The sequence below is a fragment of the Protopterus annectens genome, chromosome 5.part0, assembly GCF_019279795.1.
Source record: "Protopterus annectens isolate FY-2018-M chromosome 5.part0, PAN1.0, whole genome shotgun sequence".
In the NCBI taxonomy this organism is placed as follows: Eukaryota; Metazoa; Chordata; order Ceratodontiformes; family Protopteridae; genus Protopterus; species Protopterus annectens.
In genome coordinates, this window is record NC_056735.1 from 1,252,581,230 (window position 1) to 1,252,599,981 (window position 18,752).

The 18,752-nt window shown below is 37.9% G+C and overlaps 1 protein-coding gene across 1 annotated transcript in view; it reads right to left on the reverse strand.

The window, feature by feature from the left end:
* Window positions 1-647: 647 nt before the first annotated feature.
* ALCAM (activated leukocyte cell adhesion molecule) overlaps window positions 648-18,752 on the reverse strand; it is a gene marked incomplete in the record, with an annotated part of 1,355,533 nt that continues 1,337,428 nt past the window's right edge. Inside the window, 1 exon segment of the mRNA XM_044071096.1 lies at window positions 648-12,819.

Genomic DNA, 18,752 nt, shown 5'->3' on the forward strand with positions numbered 1-18,752 from the left:
AGAGACCAGTGATAAAGTAGGCTTCCCTTACATCTTGCATGACATGAGGAGAGGCAGGACTTGGCTAGTCTGCTGATATGACCCGAGATTGCCCCCCATTACACAACATACTTGTAGGCCAATTGGGCCAGAGACTTTGCTAACTCAGTCTAGAAAAAAACAGTCTGTCAATAAAAGATCCTGTAAACAATATGTTCTAAGAGCTGGTCAAAGTTATGTGTAGAACTGCATACTAACTAGGGGTCTATGTAAACACCTGCATACTAACTAAGGGTCTAGGTAAACACCCTAGCACTTTTGTGGAAGATGTTTTCACTGATGTCGGAAAGGCCCCATGAAAATACTAAGTATACAGATGGTTTATGGAAGCAGTTCATCTTTCTAGTTAGATCCTTTGTGGGGTTTTGGTGATTGTCATAATGTGGACGAGCCATCATTTCGACAGCTGCACAGTACAATTTAGTACCAACATTAACATTATAGAAGATCAAAACCACTTAAAGTCAGGTACCTCAAATAAAGGCTTAGTGTTTAACATTTTATTTATATTTGAGACTGAAATATATCACATTCATTCAATTGTCAGGCAATAAAACAAAGCATCTTTTCTGAATCTAGAACTATTGCAAAAACAAAGAATACGTATCTAACTTTTAGATTCTTGTTTATTTTTGAAAAAACGGATTACAAATGTTCAAATTTAACAATGTAAAAACAGTATTTACAGAGACAGCTGAATGGCTTTAGTGTTACGGAATTATTATTACTACCAGTACTTTGGTTTTTCTTTTCACATACTTTGGTCTAAATCTCATTCTGTATGTTTTTACTTCATGCCAGAATAAATGTCAGGAGAACTAGTCTGCATGTTAACAACAAAATAAGCAAGGTAAATGTTTTTGAAACATTTTACGTACAACAGCAACTGTAATACCCGGTGTGGGTTCTTCTGTTAATTCTAGGTTACATTTTTTTCTTTTTTTTACTACATGTTGGAAATTACCCTGGAAAGGAAGAGCCCAACAAATGCTTTACTCTAAATAAGAATCAAATGCATGTTAATCCTTGTAAATGCTGCCTGTTCTCCAATTAATTCTATGTTGCTCTGCTAAGACACTAAATAACCATGCAAGAATCTCACATCAGCTGTGTTTCACATGTTTAACCTGTTTAGAGTAACAGCACCAAACTGCAGCCTCATATCATACAGTGACATTTACTTCACCTGGTGAATGACAGTGCAAGATGTTTTTCACATTGTAGTGTGTTCAATACTGATTTATTTTTCTTTCTTTTTTCATCTAAAGTTCAAAAATTACAATCAACACTTCAACCTACTGGCAAATGTGGTATTAAAGTAAAAGTACAGCTGTGCTTAGAACCTGCCATAATTCTAGATGTTCCAGTGTGTCCACTGTTACAATGGTGATGACACCTCAGGACTTCTGTTGCAGAATGCATAACGTCTGGTCTGACTTCAAGACCTTTGCACCCTTAAACCTTCTAGCTGGGCTGACACCCTCCTACCTGGACATAAACAAATCAGTGGTATAAGTGGAATATCCACAATGCCATCTCTCTCTTTTTCTTACTGTGGTTCACACTTGTGGTGAGGTCCGAGACAAGACCATGTCAAAATTCCTGTATAAAGCTGACCTCTACCAGGATTACCAAACCAGAAGGGAGCTGGTAATCTGCCTCTTTAGACACTAGGTTAACCTGGGTAGGACTATAATCATGTAAATGTGAAAAAAAGAGGGAGGATAAGGACTAAGAATATGTAGGTACCGGCCTCAACCCTACAGAGACTCAAGGAAAGGTGAGGGAGGGAAAATTACTGCAACAGTGGATTGAACACCCACAAATACAGTACTGTAAGGTCCTAATACATCTTTACTTTGTTCATCTTACTGCTGTAGTAGGGTGTAAACTGTTGGCAGGATTCTTAAAGCATGTGAGCCTTGGAGGAGGGCTGGACTTGAAAAGGAATGGTTTGTATGAGTCCCAGAAAATGGCTATGGCAAAGTCCTCCAGCTATCCAAGTTGTAGAGTTTTGTAAAAGACTGAAATTATGGCCAGGAAGCTACTTTCAAAATGGAATGTGCAATGACTCCTTTAAGGAATTCCAGCAGTGGTGGCAAAAGTGGCCCCAATAAAATGTGAACTCATTTGCCCTGGGACAGTCTTGTCATGGAATGAATATCAGAAAGAGATGCAATGAATTACTTATTTGGAAATAGTTTAATGAGAAACACGTCTGCCCTCCCTACTTTGAGCAAGGGACACAAATCTTTTGTTTTGCCCAAATAAAATTGCCATTATCTATGTACATCTAGGGAAAGCAAGGTCTTTACTTTCTCTCCCTCTTTTTTGGGGGTGTGGTGGATGGTAGGGTAAAAACAGAGAAGTGAACAGCTCTTTTCCTGGATAACTCACTCAACACTAACTCTTCTTTCATTACTGAAATAAAGTGACTCTATCCCCTTCAGGATGATGAGATAAGGATCCTTGCATGAGAGTGCCCATAGTTTTAAACTTCTAGTAGAGTTGATAGCCACTAAAACATTTTTTTCCACAGTAGCTATATGAGTTGCACAACAACAGCTCGATAAAAGGAGGCAATCTAAGGATTAACAGATGGACATGACTCCTTTGAGAAGCTGCTTCACATGTAATTTGGAAGAGCTTGGGTGTTTTCAAGGTAAGCATAGTAAAATGACAGATACATGCAACTTCAATACTTAAAGAAGTCTAACAGGTAGTATGCAGCAAAGTACAGAAGATTTAGGATTTTTGCTTGGAATGTTTTCACAGATATTTTTATACCTCAAGCAAATATCAGAAATTTTCCTCAGAGAGCAAATGCTGGAAGTGTGATGGGAAAGAGAGAGAGATGGTAATTGGAAACATTTTTTGGGAATTTAAAGAGTTGGCAGATTTTGACAAATTCCTCTGTAAGGAATTTTTTTAAAGTGTTGGTGAAGCAAATGTTTTTAACTAAGGAACCGATTCTTTTCAGCTGGGATATACAGTCTGAACTGCCCAAAGACATAGTAAGGTTGTGTGAAGTTTAATGCTATTGGCTGAAAAAAAGCAATTACTAAAAAATGGAAATCAAAATCTAAATGAGCTGTAACTGAAGTAATACATATTTTAAAGGAGATAAAGGAATAGGAAGTAGGACCTTTAGAAAAGAGAAGGAACAAGTTACATAGAAATAAATGGAATTTCCAAGAACAATACTTGCATAAGAGTGGTTAGGTTAAGGAGCGAAATTTAAGGGAAGACTGGAACAGAGCAATTTATGTAATGGAGGTGTGGATGTTGTTAAAAAGAAAACATGTACAAATACTGCACGAAAACAAAGGAAATATTATTACAATTTGTTTTCTTTTCAAATACTGTACCAAGTACCTATGTCACTTTTTAAAAATGTCATGTTTTATAAAGATGTTAAAAACAGGTGAGACAGGTAATCGAGGACAAAGGACACCAAGGACTAAGTCTGGTCTTGGCATCTCCTTTGGCACCACAGGAAACATCTTTTTCCCAGGTACAAATTCCTTGTATTAGATTCCTAGTCTTGCTTGACACAGAAAGCATGTGCCTGAAGGGAATGAGAGAGATCATCCATGCATTTCACCTTAAGTTAATCAGGTTGAGGTGCACGTGTCCACTGTCACAAGAAAGCCTTCTACATTGCGTAACTTACAAACAAAGGGACTGTGTTTAGATCTAGGGATGTTATTGTCCCCCTTTATTTAGCCCTCATTAGGGCAAGTATAATGCCCCCTTTGGCATGTATCTGTCCAGAAACACACACGGAAATACCTTAACTAAGGGGATACAGTGTCTAAATAACATGTCCTACCCTACATGGACAGAACCAAAGCCCTATCACTATACTCAGTATCCTACATATTCCTAAGAGGTGACCTGTGTTTGGCATACAAGGCATCCTTCAACCAAATACTGATAGACCTACTGTACATTAGTAAGTCATATGCCATCAGAAATAATTGGTCTAAGGATCTAAATCTCTTCTGCAGCATCAACAGAATGGTTTGGAGATATGGGTACATCTCAATAGTGGATCTATGTCAACTGATTGTGTTTTCAGAAACTTAAAATTCATATGGTCAAGACTATATGATCACATTTCTGATCATAAAAAAAAAAACAAAGAAACAAAACAAAAATCTACTTTTTTTATGTTTATGCAGGGGGGAAAGCCCCCCTGCACAACCCCCCCTGAAAATTATATATACCAACTCAGAGATCGCACTACAGTGAAGAAAAGGTTAAATTTCCCAGTCCTCGCTGTACTGCAATCTCCATTCAAAAGCTCTGAGTTTTCAAAAGCTCAGTCATAAGGTCTTGATCATATGGATTTTGAGTTTTTGAAAACTCAATCAACTGATAGGGATCCCACACAGGATACCGCTGTTCTACAACAGACTCCCCATCTACATAAAACAAGGCCATATCCATATTCAAGTACAACTTAGATCTCTGGAAGGATAAACAAGAAATTTACCCCAGAATTGCTCCTGTACTACAAATGGACTCAGGCAGTTTCTAAGTGCTTTACCCCATACATGGTTCTCCTCAAATTATATATAGTATGATTGCAGTTATTCTCCCTGTGGGTAATATATAATCATCAACATGGGATGGGTAAGGCTAATCTAACTCCAAATGGGATTGGTTAATTCAGGTACCAAAAGGGAAACTGGCTAGGCTTAAAATGCCTATACTTCGCTATGAACCTATGTGAGTACCCTTATTTTAGGTAAAGGGGCACATATGCTGAAGCAGCAGTACAAGCTATATCCTTATGGTCATTAGGAGGAAGAGTTGTCTCAGCCACAAAGGAGCTATCAGTAGCATTTTTGGCTTGTCCTTCATTACATTTTGTAATCTCCAGAGGTTTGGAGGAAAGATATACAGAAATAGGCCTGTCCAGCTAATGGAGAAAGCATCTATTTTCCAGATCCATGGAAAATGTATTTTTGTGCAAAATGTTTGTAGTTGTTCAGGAGAAGCAAAAGGGGAGGCTTCTGCACACCCCACATATGTACCAGATACAGAAAAATATCCCTTACATCCATTTGTTTGGGTCAGCATCTTTTCTGAAATCATGCTGTCCTTAGAAGGGATATAGGATTGCCTGAGGATCATACCTACCTCCTGGGCTAGAAAAATACAGCTGTGTAAGTTAATTTACCATAACAGATGTTTGAACAGATCACTGCAGCAGTAGGCTAAACTATATGGCTTATAGCCTGCTAAGGATATGACAACTGGCCAACATCCAATGCTTTGGGGCACCTTCCATGTGCCCTGACTGCTCAAGGGTTCAGGGAGAACAGTTCGAAGTCCATGGTTAGGGTTTCAAACCTTCAGAACTTTCTTGCCCCATACTAAGTAGGCTAGATTCCTGCACTTTAGGCATATGTTAGGAAAATATGGATAAATAAAAATATCCACACACTGGCAAAAATCATAACCCCAAAATAGGGGATATGGGGAAGTGACCCTTCTGCAACAGTGATCTAGTTGAATATCTAATATTGTGGTACGTTAATGTACTGTGTTCATCATTAGATCACTGTTGCAGTAACCTGAGCTATACTCGTAGACTAGCACAGTTTAAAAAGAAAGGGGGGAGAAAAAAAGAAAGGTCAGAGTCCAGGAGCATCTGGAGAATCGTCCTAGCAAAACCCACTTTGGACACGGAAAAATAATCTAATTTGTAATCTTTTGTAAAACTATGCACAGAGGAGAAAATTGTGGTCTCTAAAATACTTCTAGAGTACACTAATTTCCACAAAGTCACAGAAGCCACCTAAGCCTTGGTATAATGGGCCCAGAGCTCACCCGGAAGTGACTTGTCATCGTGTGAATAACAAAGCACAATAGCATGAGACAACCATCAGGAAATTGTTCGTTTTGACCACAATTGCACATTCTTCTTACCTTCAAAGGAAATAAAAAGTTGATTCAAATTCCTGAAGGTTTTAGTATCTACGTTGCCTGTGGACATCCAGAATATGTAAAATCCTTTCTTCCTAAGTTTTTGGGATTTGGAAAAAACTCAAGGGAATAAATAGCTTGTTTCAAAGTAAACTCTGCAATCACTTTAGGCATAAATGAAATTGTTCATAAAGATGACCCATCTGTATGAAAAATAAATAGGTTGGCTAATTATAAGAGCTTGTAATGCAGATATTCTCCTTAAAAAGGTAAGAGCATTGAGGAAATTTTGTTTTTCAAGTTAAGAACTTCAAATCAGCTTGGTAAGCTGGTTCTAATGGAAAATGAATATGTTTCTGTACAACACAATTAAGGTCCCAAGAATTGGGCATCTGTTTTATTGATGAATGGATATTCAGAATCCCTTTCAAAAATGTTGAGACTTGAGGCTAGGTAGAAATGCGGACTTGATGGGCAGATCAGCAGAGATGGATGAAAGGTGAATCTTGATAGTTAAGGCCAAAAGATAACTCTCATGAATATTGTAGAACCAGAGGCATCTGAGCCTTAAAATGGTCATTGTTCTTAATATGACACCAACTAGAATTTTTTCCCACTTACCCATATGTGATTTTCTAGTAGCACGTTTCTTAGCCGTTTTTAATACCTGCTGCACATCCTCAGAAATCTATCGCCTAAAAACTATTATAACTCTATCATCTAAGCACCAAACTGAAGAAGTTGAAAGCTGGGTTGCATCAAACAACTCCTGTCTTGTGTAAGCCCATTTTAAGAAAGAGCTTCTGGCAATTACTCAATCATTTTCAACAGAAGGGAGCATCACTGCTACCTGGGACAAATACCCTGGACTTTCACCTCCATTAGAAACAGCTCCCCAAGTAAAGTCTGGGGCATCTATGATTTTAGACTAATTAGGAGCTATAAAGAAAAAGGGGAGACCAACTCCCACTTGATAAACCCCCCAACAATGAGATCTGAAGAGATGGTTGGTGCTAGTGTTGAGTCCAAACAGATTTGAGGAATCACTGAAATTTTCTCATGAGAAGTCTAGCAAGATTAATCATGGAATGTGTGGAAGTCATGGAACCCAGAATCCTGCGATATTCCCTGGGTGAGTTCAGGGGCTTCTTGGAGAAAACCAGAAACTGTTCTTTGTAAAGGTCTACTTTGTCCTGAGGAAGAAAAGCCCTCATGAGAGATGTATCCAGAAAGCATCCCAGAAATACTATCCTGTGAGAAACAATGAGAGAAGAATTCTGTAAATACATCCAGAATCACAGACTGAGAATGTGGTCCTTTACCCTGGTTAGAGATCCCCAACGTTTTGAAATGAGCCTGCAAATATAAGGCAGTCATATAAATAAGGAAAATGTGAATGCCTTGCTACCAGAAATGAGTTATTATTGGTGCCAGGTATTCCATGAACACCCTTGGAGCTGTAGATAGCTCAACTGGAAAGCTACAGAACTGAAAATTTAAGCCAAACTCGAAAAATCTGAAAAAAAAAAAACTGGGGTCACTGAGAACTGGGATGTAATGATACAGATCATTTAAATCAAGGTTAGCAAAAGACTAAGACATGGGATGAAAGGTAACTGAGACAGAAGGGAAAGCATCTTGAACATTGATTATGATACTGCAAAACACTGACCTAATGAATATCAATCACTGTTTCATGTCTAGCCTGCATAAATAGTAATCTACTGCATAACGGTAGTGTTGCCTGTGAAAATCTACATAATTGCATATTTTCAAATTTGTTTTGCAACCCTGACAGAATCACTTCTATCTTCTTTACACTGATATGTCTTCTTTTGTAACCTGTGCCAGTGGCTGAGGAGTCTTGCCTGTGGTTAATGTCTGGGTAACTGTCCTCAGTTTGAATGGGATTCTTAGGTTTGGCTCATTTGTTGTGCCCAACTTGAGAGTTCCTTTAAATACAGGATAGGCAGGGAGGCCAGATGTTGACACCATCTGTTTTTTAGGGATCACTGGAACTTCCTCATGTGTAGTCTGGCTAGGGGATACTACTCTGTAAAAAGTTGTAACATCTTATGGAACGTATAGAATTGTTCTCCCTGGGCCTCTGTAGAAAATGGGCACTTGTTTCCCCTTTCATTCACCCCAGTAAACAAACATTAATAAAATAATTAATAATAAATAGCTCAATGTCCTTAGATGTGGTTGAGCTGTTACTGTTACTGGCTGAGAAAAGTCACTTTCTCCTGGGCATAAAGGCTTTCTGATGTCCAGCTTCAAGCTATGGCCCCAAAGAACAATGTATGCTTTTTGTGAAACAGCTGGGACTTTGGAAGATTCATGAGAGTCTCAGAATCTTAAAGCATGAAAGGTTGAAGTGCAGGGCTTCCCGAGTTATTACTCCTAATAGGCAGTTGTTCAGATACAGGTAGGTTATGTAAATGGCAATTACTGGAGCCAGCCATTTTGTAAATACCCTGGGTGCATTAGAAAAACCAAAAGGCAAGGAAGTGAATTGGAAGTGGGATCTTCCTATTTAAAGATGAGGAACTGCCTGTCTGCTTTGATCAGTGGTATACAGAGGTAGGATTCCTGCAGAGCCAATGTTAGCATGAAGACTTTGGGGAAGGTGGGAAGGAGGAAAGTTTGCAAGTCAGGCCTTCTGCAATTTGCAACCTTCAGAAACGTGTTTAGCTAAGACTGGCCTCTTAAAGCCATCTTCTATTAGTGCCATGAATTGTCTTGGGGAAAATTATTTGCCTTCTTCTAGATGTGGTACTCTCTCTATTGCCCTTTGCCACAAGAGACCTTATTAGAAATGTACCAAATTCCTTTGGAATTTGAGCATTTTTTTTAAATGGAATGTAGTCTGCACCTTGGGCTATGATTTTGGCATCATAGTGTCTTTTGTGACTCCTCCCCCACTCACTCACTCACAAAAAGGTCCAAGTGACCTCCCTCCCATTTTTTGAATGTTGAATTTTGGAGAACGGGGGTTGTGGTGAAATTTGGGATGGTGGGAGTGAAGGATGGACAAACTCTGTTTCTGTTCTCTCCTGTGGTCTTGGCATGGAGGGACTCCAGGCTTCCTTTTTTTGGTCCTGCCATTTCTGCTTGTAGTGGACTCTCTACCACTTAATCTGTTTTCCTTTTTTCTGCCTCTGGGGTAAATTTTTTGTAGGATTTCTAATATAGATGGACACGGGTTAATGAATCACCTGTTTCACTAACTGAGAGTCTTGCCCTTTTCCTCCAGCTTAAAAAAAAAAAAAAAACTTATTCTGTAGGGGCAGAAAAAAAAAACACTTCCTTCTCAAGTGGGATATTGAAGTGTTCAGTTTTAAGTGGTCCAGTGGGGATGGTAGTTCTCACCAGGCATGTTTCCATATCACTGATCTCAAAGCTGACATTGTACATGACATACAACAGTATCATACCTGTATTTGATGAGATGCTTTGCTACCTGTGAAGATAAGTTACATAGGTCTAGCACTAATACCCTAGAGCTTTGGCATCTCTTCAGACATACCTTTTAACAGAGATAGCTGTGAACCTTGCTACTTCACCATGTGACTTTAGCAATTCGAGCCCTGAGGCCAGGGTGTAAGAGGTGTAGACCTTCCCAAGGAGGTGTAGTATTTCCCTTTCCTAGTCACTGGGAAGTGGGTTCTTGGTTGGAGCCCTAGAAGGGGCTTTGCTGGTATCCATAGTCACCATGGTTAGATCAGCAGCAGGATGCTTTATAAATATATTAATAGGAATGCACCATTCTAAAAAATGTCTGGTTTCTTAGGAGCTGATCTCCAAAGATGTACTAGTAAATGCTTCATTCTGTTGAGGTGGTAAAGGATAAGGAATCCTCAGTGTTTGATTCAAAACTCTGAAATGAAGACATTTGGTCCATGCATTACAGATTATACATTCCTGAGTCAGAGGAATCTGACTGCCCAAAGGGGATGTCTCCTTTCTTCTCTTAAGTCTAGAGTTCTCAACATGGACTGTTGTAATTAAGATGACTGTTAATTCTTAAGTGTAGAAAATACTGGAGCAATTTTATTATGTATTGAGATGGGTCTGAGAAAGCAGAAAGGGACGAAGGTCCACCCATGTCATAATGAGGCAAGATGGTGGAAGTCTGCTGTCTAGAAGTCTTGGGCCCGGATTTTGGAGTGGCTGTCTTTGTTCCCCTCAAGTAGACAGATGCCAATTACCTCAGTTTTAGAACTGGGGTTGCCCTCAGACTTAGAAATCAAGCTATGGGTGTCAGAACCAGTAACCCACAGGGAAGCATCCAGATCAATCAAATGGAGTATTTCTGGCTTGGGAGAGTGTACTGTCTTCTGAACTCATGGCAGTCTCCTAATGGGGAATGCTAGAGGCCTTCAGTACAATCTGTAGAAGTCAGGTTAGGAGCTGTAAAGACATCTCACCAGACCACACACTCTCCAGTCCAGGGAGATATTTGATCTCCAAAAGAATATCACCCTCCTACTGTACATTCTTCAAATGGGAGCACCACTCTCCTTTTTTGTGGTGCATCTATGGTAGACTTGGATGACACCATAGTGGCCTTGGTCAAGGCATGCAGTTTTCATTGGTTCAGATAGTTCTGGAGAAACCTTACTCTCCATATAACAGTCTTCTGGTTTAAGCATGCACAGTGTGGGCTCTTGGTGACATCATGTTTATAGGCCCAAAAAATACACGGTGTGTGAGAAAGTCTTTATGAAATGTACTTACAAACTTTAACTTCTGATATCTATAACTGAAACCCCCCAAAAAACTATAACAGCTGTAAATACACATGCATAATATAGTCAAAGAGATTAGAATGGTTCTCCAGTGGGGTACTTAACTGAATCTTTGGAATCCAGGCCAAACCAATGAAATGCTGCTGAATGCTAGCACAATATACAATGATCTAGACTCATAATGAGGCAGGGAAGAATGAAAGATGGCACTGGTGGATGCCTTTTTTATACCACTTAATGTACTGATATCCAGGTGGGAAGGCATCCATCCAGCCAGGAGAGGGATGACTGAGAAAAAAGCACTGGACATCAGGTTGGATATTTGGCCTTCTCTGACATAAGTCCCTAGAGGTAATCACTACTGCAACTGTAGAAATATGATGAACATCTTTCTACTTTTTCCAACAATAACTCTGTGAAAACTCTTATAAAAATGAAGCGCCAACTCGTTTGCTACAGCCTTTTCTACTACAGACATTTCTTTAGCTGTGCATACCTGCATGATGCTCACACACTTCTAAAACACATATCATTTACATGCACTGATAAAGCTTGAGGAATACTAGGAGTATAGTGGTACTAACTCAAACAATTATTAGAGTGAACATTCATTCACTAAGCATTTAGTATATTTTTTATTATATGAAATGCAATTTACACTGCAGTGTTGATAAGACAATAATTCTTAATAAACTTGTTCATGGAGCAGTTATTTTACGTGAGTGGTAGCAATTGCAAATACTGAAATCCCTCCCAGAATACACATTCAGTACATGAGCTGCATTAAGAGGGTGGGTCATAAAACACTGTGCTATTGTACTGCCTTACCCATATAAATTACAAACATATTGTAGTGTTCTGCATCCACAGGTAAGGAGTTTTTTTTTTACACAAATGTTTATTACAATGAATAACTGGTTTTGCGAACTTCTGTATTTTAAAGCAGCAACTGACTTCTTAAGTGCAGACAGCAAATTAATCAGACATCCAAAATTCAATAAAAAGGATACAGCCAAGAGTAAAAAAATATACAACAGATGATGAGTTAACATGGTATTGATTCACAGCTGGATTTAGAAGTGGAAATAATAGCTTTCATTCATGTACATGGTACATTATGTAAGCTCAAATATGTTTAAACAATTCTTTTGATACACTCAAATCAATGTTACTTACAGTGCTAGATCAGTACTTGGTGAGGTTCTGTTCTTGGCCAGGCATCCTCTCTGTGCTCTTCCAATTACACAAAGCAAATTACTAATTCCTATGTTAAAATGCCTTGTCCCCCATATTCCTTCATTCTAAAGCTCAATAGCTTAATTTTCAAGTTCTTCATGTTTGCAGCCAAGACTCATGATAGACACTACCAGCAATACATGCACGCATATTGTGGATGCTAATATTTAACACATGCCATTAAGCCTGCATAAACAGGTCAAGGCTTTAGAGCACTTTGGTCAATTATCAGAATTACAATCATCAGCCTAAATTCAGTATATTGTTAATGACAATTTCTTAAAATGTTTAACTTTTTTACCATTTTGTTCCATTGAATAAAACAAGGTATTGCCAATGCAAATGGTTAGAGTTCCTTACTCAAACTTTTAAGAGAAAATTATGGGAAGCACCAAAATAACCTCATTATGGACAATCATGTTGTTTATGCATACAGACGTAACCCCAAGTATGTAAACTTTGGGACTTTATGATATTAACAAGAGTGAATACAAATTAAATTGTGCAAGTAAAAAAATGTATATACAATATAATGTACATTGTAATGGAAACCTACAAAACAAAACTGTGTAATTTTAACAATTTTAACATATTCACCATTTAAAAATATTTATACAATAAAGGCACACAGAAAGCATCTTCAGTGCAGACATTTACAAAATGAATCTCACAGATTTAACAACAAAATATTGACCTGTCATTTATTAAAATGGTGCAGTTTGACTTGAGGTGAGTACAGCTGGTCTCCAGACAGAAATGGGCTGTTGTCATCTTCTATGTAAAAATGTTCATAAAGTCCAAGTCCATGTTAAAATAATGTCCAAAATCCATCATGACCACTCATGGGCTTCTCTGTCTGGGGAGAAGTGAATTATACAATGATTATGAACCCTCTTTAAGATACAAATTATACCAATTAACATCAACGCATTAGCATACTAAGCATGCAGGCCTCCTGTCTAGCTAACAGTATTATACCACCAAGTCTGCTACAGTCTAAACACTGAGGCCATCTGCATCAACAATCACGGGTAAGTATGCCATTATACCTTCCTGTGTCAGCTAAAACACTTGCTCTAGCCTACAATAATCAGAAGAGGTAATTTGTACATGTTCATCAGACATTTTTGTGTGTAATATGAGATCTTTTGGAACATGTAAGTTAAATTCTGGGCTGAAAATGTGTAATTTCCTAGGTAATGACACTGCAGCACAAACAGCTATGCAGTGCCAAAGATACTATCTTCCAGGTGCTACCAGAACATGCGTCTTAAATTTTGATCCCCAGAAAACAGCTGCAAGACTTAGCTAGGAAAACGCAAAAAAAAAAAGTGATACCAGAAGGACAATGAACCCTACTCATCCAGAGCTTTTACTGACTTTTATTTTGTTTTGTTATCTAGTAGGTTGATTTGGGTAAAACCTAATTACTGTGAAGGCATTTGGAGACAGTTTCAATAAAGTATAAATTAGCATACATTACAGGACTATATACAGTGTAACTCAAACACTTGTAGGAGCAACACAATAACCATACAATGAATGAAAATTAATAGGCATGCAATAAGACAAAAGGGTATGTGGGTGTGTGATACAGATATTACTGCATGCCTAGGAGAGTTGTGTGGCATGAACGTGAAAGATGCATGCTAACAATCCTTTGGCATGCTGTAATATTTGTACTGCACATACACCCCAAGAGCATTATTGCTGTTACACAATGGACTTGTGTACATTTTTTGCAGTTTGAATTTTACATCAGCTCCAAAAAGACATATATATGCAGGCAGCAATGTTTTCCCCAAGTTTTTTTTTAAGTTAGTTTGGATGACAGTATGCTTACTGCACCTTAAAAATATTCACAAGGGTAAACATTTTGTTGGCAACTTCCAAGATCTAAAAAAAAAGAAATTAATGCAAGCACTGTTGCTTCCTCCAACCCTATTACTTTTTAGTTTAGCTGATGGTATGTTTGTTTCCTTTATTTAACTGGGTTTCAGTAAATTTTCAGAGTCCATGTTTCCTATTTTTATTATGATTTTGTACTCCTACAGTGTTTTACTTTTGCATACTGTACGGTCAAAAAATGCCTGTCCTTATCTTCTACAGCATTTCTGTGTGTATGTAATTTGACTATGACAGATTTACTGTTTCCTGGTGCTATGGGGACTGCTGTTTTTGCTTCATGTCATCTACTTCCTGTCCCTTCCTTTGAGAATTTTATGCTTTCATTTTCTTCAGATAACTTTTATTGTTACCGATTAGGTAATGTACTTGAGTTTTTAGAACTTTTATTACTGAAAAGTTGTTTAATTTGTGTCACAGTCCTGATTCCTGTTTTTTTTATTTTGTATTATCTTTATGAAGCCTTTGTAATGTACTTGAGTTGGAGTTGCAGCATTTTTTATTGATTTATTGTTTTTAAGTACTTCTCTGTTTAATAGTTTTTCCTTGCTAAATGACTTTAAGACATTTGGATTTTGATGTGTATGAGGAAGTTGAGGTCTGTGACAATGCAAGGCCTAGATGGCCATCACTAGCTTTCTTCTCTGAATGGAACAGATAGACAGCAATCTGACTGGTCAATTTTCATAGCCTGTTTTATAAGATACTTTTGAGTGTCCAAATGAATGGAAGCAAGAAACACAAACGATAAATCCACAGCAACCAGTTTATTGTTTAAGCGCTTTCATCGGCCTTAAGCCTCAGATTTCATCAGAAACACCATTAAAAAGCTGTAACATACTTATATACCATACACAATATCACATGGTCACAATACCACTCCCCCTAATTAATAAAAAATTGACTGAATTAAGTGAAACTATTTAAAAATACCAAACATACATATATAATGTATAATTTATATAATTTATGTAATGTGAACATCACCAATAATAAAACAGCATTTTACTGACATCAAAATCAAATCAAATAAATTAAAACTGTTGTAACAATATATAACCTAAATAATTATTAAGCAAATAACTATATGAATAAATGCATATGTGCCCATTTTATATAGCATGTGCATTATGCCATAATAAATAAAACTTTGCGTAATAAAACACATAACCGTGAATTGTTTGTGTACATGAATTTTAAGTCCTTGGTTAAATCTCTGTATAGCCCCTATAAAAACCAAGGTGGACTGTTGTTCATTTTAACAGGTTCACTTTTATGTGCACAAGTATACCAATGTGTGTATATGAAATATACACACCATGACAAAATCCCAAGTGTATAAACATACTACAAAATGGTCACATGTGAAGCTCAGATTTTAATTTCAGTAGGCTGGATATAGATATGGTCTCATTAAGACTGGGGCTGGCCATGGCATTAGCACGAAGTTGCCACACTAATTCCATGTATTCCAAAAACATGTCTTTTAGCCCACCCCTCATGTCTTTATCAACAATTTGTTCCAGACCTGCAAATCTGAAAGAGTGACCACTACATTCAAACACATAACTAGCCAAAGCGTTACTCAAACTTAGTTTACGTATATCATACATGTGTTGATATATCCGCTTGTTGAGAGCATTTTTGGTTTTACCAATGTAAAACCTTGCACATACCCGACAAATTGCTATGTACATTAAACATTTGGTCAAACAGTTGAACTTTTGTCTCAAATTTACTTCATCATACCCCTCAATGTGGATAGAGTCTGTTTCCATAATGTGACAACATTGTGGACAGTGCCCACATTTTTTCATACTACCTCCCCTACCTCTGGAAGTATTAGTTTCTAGAATGTTTTTGAAGTTGCTATTTCTTTTATACACAACCAATGGCTTATGTCCCATTTTTCTTTGTGTTCCTCATCATCCATTAATATACACCAATTGTTGTTGATGACTTCCTTAATGTCCTTAAATGAGGGACTAAATGTGATAATCATGGCCCGGTTAAAGCCCCTTTCTCCCACCTCTGAATCCTGGTTGGTACCAGCACTTGTTGCATTATAAGGAATTGTGGCTTCCACATTAGTTCCTAAAAGAGGAAAAAAATGCCCTTCCATTCTTTTTCTAGTGACCTCCTGTAATATAGGGTCAAGTGAATGAATTGGGGTACCCCCTTCTTAATAACATAAACTTCAATGTCCCGATTTCCTCTGTAAATTGTTCGAAAACACACACCATCCTTGCCAACCTCACAGCCTGTCCCTTCACAAGTGATTTTTTCTGGTGAGGGAGATGGCAGCTGTCAAAATGTAATAAGGTATTAGAAAAAGTGGGTTTTCTATAGATGGTGGAAATAAAGCATTTATTGACAACATCCTTCTTAATTTCTAAATCTAAATAATGAACTTTATCCATGGAAGCTTCCATAGTGAAGGACAAGAAGGTTGTACTTTCATTCAGAAAGTCAAAAAACATATCTAAACCTTCTAGTGAACCTTCCCAAAATATAAGGATGTCCTCCAAAAATCGGCCGTAAAATTTACAACACTTAAATAAACCATTCTTAAATACCACATTGCATTCCCATTGTGTTAAAACAATGTTGGCAAATAAGGGGGCACACGCTGCCCCCATTGCCACTCCAACTTTTTGTTTGAAATATTGATTGTCAAACACAATGAAATTGTTATCAAGAATTAAATCCATAAGTGTTCTGAACATTAAAATCATATCATGCCCCAAATTGGTATTGGAACATAAAAAATCAGAGAACCACAATGTACCTGTCTCAGGGTGAATAACGTTAAATAAATCCTGTACATCGATGGTTGCAAAAATCAACTGTTCACTATATAAATCATCTTTTATTTTACTCAAACAGTCCCATGAGTCCCTAAAGACATGCTGATATTTTTCCAACACATTTTTAAAATGAAAATCAACAAACTTCGCCAAGTTAAATGTATTTGATGCCTTGGCATCAACAACAGGTCTCAAAGGGGGGGGGGGTCAACAATATTTTTGTGAATTTTAGGGATACCGAATATTGTCTGTATCTGAGGTGTTTTTTGCTGTAAAAAGTTAAATTCACAAGTGACTTGACCATCCATTAACAAGTCATTCAAAGTGATGTCAATATTTCTGTATGCTATATTGAGCTCACTGACTGATGTCTGTTCGTAACTTTCACTATACAAATGTGTCAACATTTTTTCTGCGTAGGCCCTTTGTTCCATAACCACAACCCCCCTCCCTTGTCTGGTTTCATTACCCTAATGCTTTTGTTGTCACAAATCTGTTTAAGTAAATCATTTTCTTCTTTAGTAAGATTGGAAATGTACTCATATTTCCTGCGCTTAACCAACTTTCTAATTTGGTTAGCACATACATTTTCAAAAACTTGCAGCATAGGGTAACAAGGGGGGATTAAACGTACTGGATTTTTTACATTGAATACATTGTATGGGACTAGGTTCATTCTCAAAAAACACTTTCAGATTGAGTTTCCTCACAAAGATTTTTAACTCCAGTAAAGCGGTTTTAATGGAGGGTATCCTCGTGGGAACAAAATTAAGCCCTTTTTGAAACAATTCAGTCCATTGTGTGCCCACACTGGCATCACTTAAGTTGAAAATCTTGAAATCACCATCACTATTGGTGATAATATTGGCTGACATCTGAGTATTCAAACCATTCACCACCTGTTCTCCCCCCTCCCCCGACCTCTGTAGGAGAACGAATTCCTGTAGTTCTCATTGTTCTCCACTTCCCTGCCATGTGTATACTGCTTTGTTCGATTCTGGAGGCACTCTGACCTCCTCAAGGGAACCTCTAAAGGGACTGAAACCTCAGGGTAAACGTCGTCCACCTCCCCCATGGCCTCTTGACTGACATAGTCGTCGTGGTTAACATTAGCCCTTTCGCTGAACTGTTGTCCTCTATAATTACCATTAGGTAGGGGGTAGGCCTTACCAGACTCATATTCCTTAATATCCCTGTCCAACTTTTTACCTTTTTTGTTAACTAACTCATCCACATACTTGTCAACGTTAACAAACATTGCCCTATACTTATCCATTTTTAAAGGAAAACACAAGTCACTTTTGAGTATGGCATCACACTCATCAATAGTCTTTTTAAGCACATTCATTTCTCTGTCATTGTCTTTCATTAATGATTCAACTAGTTCACAACCATGTCTATTAAACATGACAATTAAGTCAATGTAAAATTCAGAGCCATAAACAGTACCTGTAGGGAATCGCCATGTCCTCAAACCCTTGGGTATATGCTCCCTTCATAAGCACTCACGCAAGTAATTATTTTCAATTTGTAATTTCCTGTATTTTGTAATCTCCCTTTCAAGATGCACAAGCTGCTCATCTACAGTTCTAATGTTGTTGTTGCTACTGATACCAGAGTTGTAATCCTTAAACTTGCTTTTGAAACCAGTGTTCATCCATTCTGCGAGTGAAAAAGATGCCAAGCCTCTCACTCCTTCCAAATTACTGTTGACAACGCCCCCTGCCTCTTGACGTTCAGTGTCAGACGTCGTAGACAGTGTAGGGGTGAAATTAAGGCTCCCTTGATCTGGGGGAATGGAGCTATCCAGTGTATCATGGATACGACCTGAACCGCTAATGTTAAGTCTGAAAGTGGTAGGTATGGCACTCAGATTCCTGCCCAAATCCGTAATCTGTCCTGACAGCACCTGGATTAGTGCTGCAAGGCCTCCAATAAATTGATTCAAATCCTGCAGAGAGCCTACCAAGATATTATCATTGTCAGCACTTGTCTCACCAACCAAGAAGCATAAGAAAATGAAAACTATCCAAATGAATGGAAGGAAGAAACACAAACGATAAATCCGCAGCAACCA